The sequence below is a fragment of the Schistocerca gregaria genome, chromosome 10 (genome assembly GCF_023897955.1).
Source record: "Schistocerca gregaria isolate iqSchGreg1 chromosome 10, iqSchGreg1.2, whole genome shotgun sequence".
NCBI lineage: Eukaryota > Metazoa > Arthropoda > Insecta > Orthoptera > Acrididae > Schistocerca > Schistocerca gregaria.
Window position 1 is genome coordinate 25,628,349 of NC_064929.1, and position 6,744 is coordinate 25,635,092.

The following is a 6,744-nucleotide window of genomic DNA, read 5'->3' on the forward strand; positions in this document are numbered from 1 at the left end:
GTCGGCTGCGAGGGTGAGTGCCAAGTTTGGGGAGCGTTTCGTAGTATGCGCAGTGCAATGGAGACGCGGAAACTTGTTGTGGCCCAGTGTTTTGCAGTTGGACGACAAGATTGGTACACAGTAGTAAAGAGCGAGGCAGTGAGTTGGCATGAATAATGGAGTGCACAATGGGGCTCGAGATGTGTTTGTTACCTCAGGTGCTGTATGATTGTCGTCAAGGAGTGAAAACGGAGCAATTTGTGACGGCTCTTTCAATTTAAGACGTTAAAAACAGACGGAATTTGCATTTGTAATACCAGAGCATCGAAACTACTTGGTACTTTTGTGTATATGAACGGGTCCGCGCCTTTGTACTCTGCTCCCTTCACCGCTACAAACCAACCAACCATCGTGTCCGTGCGCATCTGAGTCGCAAAGAATGGGGAATAGCGCAGTTTGCTCGTGCATGGGGCGTAGCTCATTTGGTAGAGCGTTTGCTTGGCATGTGAAAGGTCCAGGGTTGAAGCCGCGGCGCCTCCATATTTTGTGGTCAGTGCATGGTAAGTGTTGATCGCGGCGAACCTAAAGGCACGCAAGATGTTGCAAAGCCAGCGTCACAGACTGATATGATGTATACTGACGTAAGGAGAGCAAGATGTAAGTGTGGGGACCGGCTGTTATCGAGGTGTCATCGAGTGCAGATCTGTCTTAGGTATCGCGGCTTAACCTCATTGAAGTCTAGAGGGTGGACAACACGTTGGTCTTACTCAGAGCGGTGTCCGAATTCTATTTTCGACGTTATACGTGCCACTTTCATTGTGGCCAACTACGATTCGATACAGAATGCACGAAACCTGAAAGACACCCTAACGGATACATAGAGAGTAGTGTTTGTCTGCTGAATAATGGGAGTGCAAGGGTCTGTGTCGTCTATATGGCTGTATGTAGCACCATTAGTCTTCGGGGGGGCGGGCGTAGCTCATATGGTAGAGCGCTCGCTTAGTATGCGAGAGGAACTGGGATCAATACCCAGTGCCTCCAGAATTTTTAACACACCTACATGCGCACCTTGCCATGCAAGTGGAATAATTCACAACCAGCAGATGTGTCTAGGAAGATACAAGCGAATGATTAGCATCCACAATTGACAAGCGTGCTGTTATTAGTGCGCAGGAAGCACCCTCCTCCCACGCCTACACTTAATTTAGAAACAGTACAAGTGTTCCCGTAAGATTCTCAAGCCTATGTCGGAAAGATCTGCCTTGCGCTGAGTTCACGTAAATCCCACTGCACATTCCTATTCTTTGCGTGCAGTCAGCTGCTACTGGTGTTGCTAGTTGTGACTGCTGATAACAGATGCCGTAGCAATCAATACATGGAGGGAGTTGTATGTTTTGCGATAGTCTGTCTCTGACAAGCAAGCACAGGTGACATAGGTGCGAACACAGGAAGCTTGCAGACCCTCGCTGCCTGCAGACACCGAGCAGCCACACTAGGAGGGCGGCCTAAGCCGTAGGCGAAATGTGCTCATTCGCTTTGGCGCGACGTCGAACTATAAATAATGCTGTCACTAGCGTGAGCGTCGTGGAAAGTCGGAAAAGTCGGCTGCGAGGGTGAGTGCCAAGTTTGGGGAGCGTTTCGTAGTATGCGCAGTGCAATGGAGACGCGGAAACTTGTTGTGGCCCAGTGTTTTGCAGTTGGACGACAAGATTGGTACACAGTAGTAAAGAGCGAGGCACTGAGTTGGCATGAATAATGGAGTGCACAATGGGGCTCGAGATGTGTTTGTTACCTCAGGTGCTGTATGATTGTCGTCAAGGAGTGAAAACGGAGCAATTTGTGACGGCTCTTTCAATTTAAGACGTTAAAAACAGACGGAATTTGCATTTGTAATACCAGAGCATAAAAACTACTTAGTACTTTTGTGTATATGAACGGGTCCGCGCCATTGTACTCTGCTCCCTTCACCGCTACAAACCAACCAACCATCGTGTGCGTGCGCATCTGAGTCGCAAAGAATGGGGAATAGCGCAGTTTGCTCGTGCATGGGGCGTAGCTCAGTTGGTAGAGCGTTCGATTGGCATGTGAAAGGTCCAGTGTTCAAGCCGCGGCGCCACCATTTTTTTGGTCAGTGCATGGTAAGTGTTGGTCGCGGCGAACCTAAAGGCACGCAAGATGTTGCAAAGCCAGCGTCACAGACTGATATGATGTATACTGACGTAAGGAGAGCAAGATGTAAGTGTGGGGACCGGCTGTTATCGAGGTGTCATCGAGTGCAGATCTGTCTTAGGTATCGCGGCTTAACCTCATTGAAGTCTATAGGGTGGACAACACGTTGGTCTTACTCAGAGCGGTGTCCGAATTCTATATCCGACGTTATACGTGCCACTTTCATTGTGGCCAACTACGATTCGATACAGAATGCACGAAACCTGAAAGACACCCTAACGGATACATAGAGAGTAGTGTTTGTCTGCTGAATAATGGGAGTGCAAGGGTCTGTGTCGTCTATATGGCTGTATGTAGCACCATTAGTCTTCGGGAGGGCGGGCGTAGCTCATATGGTAGAGCGCTCGCTTAGTATGCGAGAGGAACTGGGATCAATACCCAGTGCCTCCAGAATTTTTAACACACCTACATGCGCACCTTGCCATGCAAGTGGAATAATTCACAACCAGCAGATGTGTCTAGGAAGATACAAGCGAATGATTAGCATCCACAATTGACAAGCGTGCTGTTATTAGTGCGCAGGAAGCACCCTCCTCCCACGCCTACACTTAATTTAGAAACAGTACAAGTGTTCCCGTAAGATTCTCAAGCCTATGTCGGAAAGATCTGCCTTGCGCTGAGTTCACGTAAATCCCACTGCACATTCCTATTCTTTGCGTGCAGTCAGCTGCTACTGGTGTTGCTAGTTGTGACTGCTGATAACAGATGCCGTAGCAATCAATTCATGGAGTGAGTTGTATGTTTTGCGATAGTCTGTCTCTGACAAGCAAGCACAGGTGACATAGGTGCGAACACAGGAAGCTTGCAGACCCTCGCTGCCTGCAGACACCGAGCAGCCACACTAGGAGGGCGGCCTAAGCCGTAGGCGAAATATGCTCATTCGCTTTGGCGCGACGTCGAACTATAAATAAAGCTGTCACTAGCGTGAGCGTTGCATGAGCGTCGTGGAAAGTCGGAAAAGTCGGCTGCGAGGGTGAGTGCCAAGTTTCGGGAGCGTTTCGTAGTATGCGCAGTGCAATGGAGACGCGGAAACTTGTTGTGGCCCAGTGTTTTGCAGTTGGACGACAAGATTGGTACACAGTAGTAAAGAGCGAGGCACTGAGTTGGCATGAATAATGGAGTGCACAATGGGGCTCGAGATGCGTTTGTTACCTCAGGTGCTGTATGATTGTCGACAAGGAGTGAAAACGGAGCAATTTGTGACGGCTCTTTCAATTTAAGACGTTAAAAACAGACGGAATTTGCATTTGTAATACCAGAGCATCGAAACTACTTGGAACTTTTGTGTATATGAACGGGTCCGCGCCTTTGTACTCTGCTCCCTTCACCGCTACAAACCAACAACCATCGTGTCCGTGCGCATCTGAGTCGCAAAGAATGGGGAATAGCGCCGTTTGCTCGTGCATGGGGCGTAGCTCAGTTGGTAGAGCGTTCGCTTGGCATGTGAAAGGTCCAGGGTTCAAGCTGCGGCGCCTCCATTTTTTGTGGTCAGGGCATGGTAAGTGTTGGTCGCGTCGAACCTAAAGGCACGCAAGATGTTGCAAAGCCAGCGTCACAAACTGATATGATGTATACTGACGTAAGGAGAGTAAGATGTAAGTGTGGGGACCGGCTGTTATCGAGGTGTCATCGAGTGCAGATCTGTCTTAGGTATCGCGGCTTAACCTCATTGAAGTCTAGAGGGTGGACAACACGTTGGTCTTACTCAGAGCGGTGTCCGAATTCTATTTTCGACGTTATACGTGCCACTTTCATTGTGGCCAACTACGATTCGATACAGAATGCACGAAACCTGAAAGACACCCTAACGGATACATAGAGAGTAGTGTTTGTCTGCTGAATAATGGGAGTGCAAGGGTCTGTGTCGTCTATATGGCTGTATGTAGCAATATTAGTCAACGTGGGGGGGCGGGCGTAGCTCAGATGGTAGAGCGCTCGCTTTGTATGCGAGAGGTACTGGGATCAATACCCAGTGCATCCCGAATTTTTAACACACCTACATGCGCACCTTGCCATGCAAGTGGAATAATTCACAACCAGCAGATGTGTCTAGGAAGATACAAGCGAATGATTAGCATCCACAATTGACAAGCGTGCTGTTATTAGTGCGCAGGAAGCACCCTTCTCCCACGCCTACACTTAATTTTGAAACAGTACAAGTGTTCCCGTAAGATTCTCAAGCCTATGTCGGAAAGATCTGCCTTGCGCTGAGTTCACGTAAATCCCACTGCACATTCCTATTCTTTGCGTGCAGTCAGCTGCTACTGGTGTTGCTAGTTGTGACTGCTGATAACAGATGCCGTAGCAATCAATTCATGGAGTGAGTTGTATGTTTTGCGATAGTCTGTCTCTGACAAGCAAGCACAGGTGACATAGGTGCGAACACAGGAAGCTTGCAGACCCTCGCTGCCTGCAGACACCGAGCAGCCACACTAGGAGGGCGGCCTAAGCCGTAGGCGAAATATGCTCATTCGCTTTGGCGCGACGTCGAACTATAAATAAAGCTGTCACTAGCGTGAGCGTTGCGTGAGCGTTGTGGAAAGTCGGAAAAGTCGGCTGCGAGGGTGAGTGCCAAGTTTGGGGAGCGTTTCGTAGTATGCGCAGTGCAATGGAGACGCGGAAACTTGTTGTGGCCCAGTGTTTTGCAGTTGGACGACAAGATTGGTACACAGTAGTAAAGAGCGAGGCACTGAGTTGGCATGAATAATGGAGTGCACAATGGGGCTCGAGATGCGTTTGTTACCTCAGGTGCTGTATGATTGTCGACAAGGAGTGAAAACGGAGCAATTTGTGACGGCTCTTTCAATTTAAGACGTTAAAAACAGACGGAATTTGCATTTGTAATACCAGAGCATCGAAACTACTTGGAAGTTTTGTGTATATGAACGGGTCCGCGCCTTTGTACTCTGCTCCCTTCACCGCTACAAACCAACAACCATCGTGTCCGTGCGCATCTGAGTCGCAAAGAATGGGGAATAGCGCCGTTTGCTCGTGCATGGGGCGTGGCTCAGTTGGTAGAGCGTTCGCTTGGCACGTGAAAGCTCCAGGGTTCAAGCTGCGGCGCCTCCATTTTTTGTGGTCAGTGCATGGTAAGTGTTGGTCGCGGCGAACATAAAGGCACGCAAGATGTTGCAAAGCCAGCGTCACAGACTGATATGATGTATACTGACGTAAGGAGAGCAACATGTAAGTGTGGGGACCGGCTGTTATCGAGGTGTCATCGAGTGCAGATCTGTCTTAGGTATCGCGGCTTAACCTCATTGAAGTCTAGAGGGTGGACAACACGTTGGTCTTACTCAGAGCGGTGTCCGAATTCTATTTTCGACGTTATACGTGCCACTTTCATTGTGGCCAACTACGATTCGATACAGAATGCACGAAACCTGAAAGACACCCTAACGGATACATAGAGAGTAGTGTTTGTCTGCTGAATAATGGGAGTGCAAGGGTCTGTGTCGTCTATATGGCTGTATGTAGCACCATTAGTCTTCGGGGGGGCGGGCGTAGCTCAGATGGTAGAGCGCTCGCTTTGTATGCGAGAGGTACTGGGATCAATACCCAGTGCGTCCAGAATTTTTAACACACCTACATGCGCACCTTGCCATGCAAGTGGAATAATTCACAACCAGCAGATGTGTCTAGGAAGATGCAAGCGAATGATTAGCATCCACAATTGACAAGCGTGCTGTTATTAGTGCGCAGGAAGCACCCTTCTCCCACGCCTACACTTAATTTAGAAACAGTACAAGTGTTCCCGTAAGATTCTCAAGCCTATGTCGGAAAGATCTGCCTTGCGCTGAGTTCACGTAAATCCCACTGCACATTCCTATTCTTTGCGTGCAGTCAGCTGCTACTGGTGTTGCTAGTTGTGACTGCTGATAACAGATGCCGTAGCAATCAATTCATGGAGTGAGTTGTATGTTTTGCGATAGTCTGTCTCTGACAAGCAAGCACAGGTGACATAGGTGCGAACACAGGAAGCTTGCAGACCCTCGCTGCCTGCAGACACCGAGCAGCCACACTAGGAGGGCGGCCTAAGCCGTAGGCGAAATATGCTCATTCGCTTTGGCGCGACGTCGAACTATAAATAAAGCTGTCACTAGCGTGAGCGTTGCGTGAGCGTCGTGGAAAGTCGGCTGCGAGGGTGAGTGCCAAGTTTGGGGAGCGTTTCGTAGTATGCGCAGTGCAATGGAGACGCTGAAACTTGTTGTGGCCCAGTGTTTTGCAGTTGGACGACAAGATTGGTACACAGTAGTAAAGAGCGAGGCACTGAGTTGGCATGAATAATGGAGTGCACAATGGGGCTCGAGATGCGTTTGTTACCTCAGGTGCTGTATGATTGTCGACAAGTAGTGAAAACGGAGCAATTTGTGACGGCTCTTTCAATTTAAGACGTTAAAAACAGACGGAATTTGCATTTGTAATACCAGAGCATCGAAACTACTTGGAACTTTTGTGTATATGAACGGGTCCGCGCCTTTGTACTCTGCTCCCTTCACCGCTACAAACCAACAACCATCGTGTCCGTGCGCATCT

General features: G+C 49.1%; 1 non-coding gene across 1 annotated transcript; it reads left to right on the forward strand.

Annotated features, from left to right (window-relative positions):
• The first annotated feature begins 5,703 nt into the window (after positions 1–5,703).
• Trnat-ugu (transfer RNA threonine (anticodon UGU)) lies at positions 5,704–5,778 on the forward strand. Its single transcript has one exon. It is a non-coding gene; the product is annotated as a tRNA-Thr (tRNA).
• The last annotated feature ends 966 nt before the right edge of the window (positions 5,779–6,744 follow it).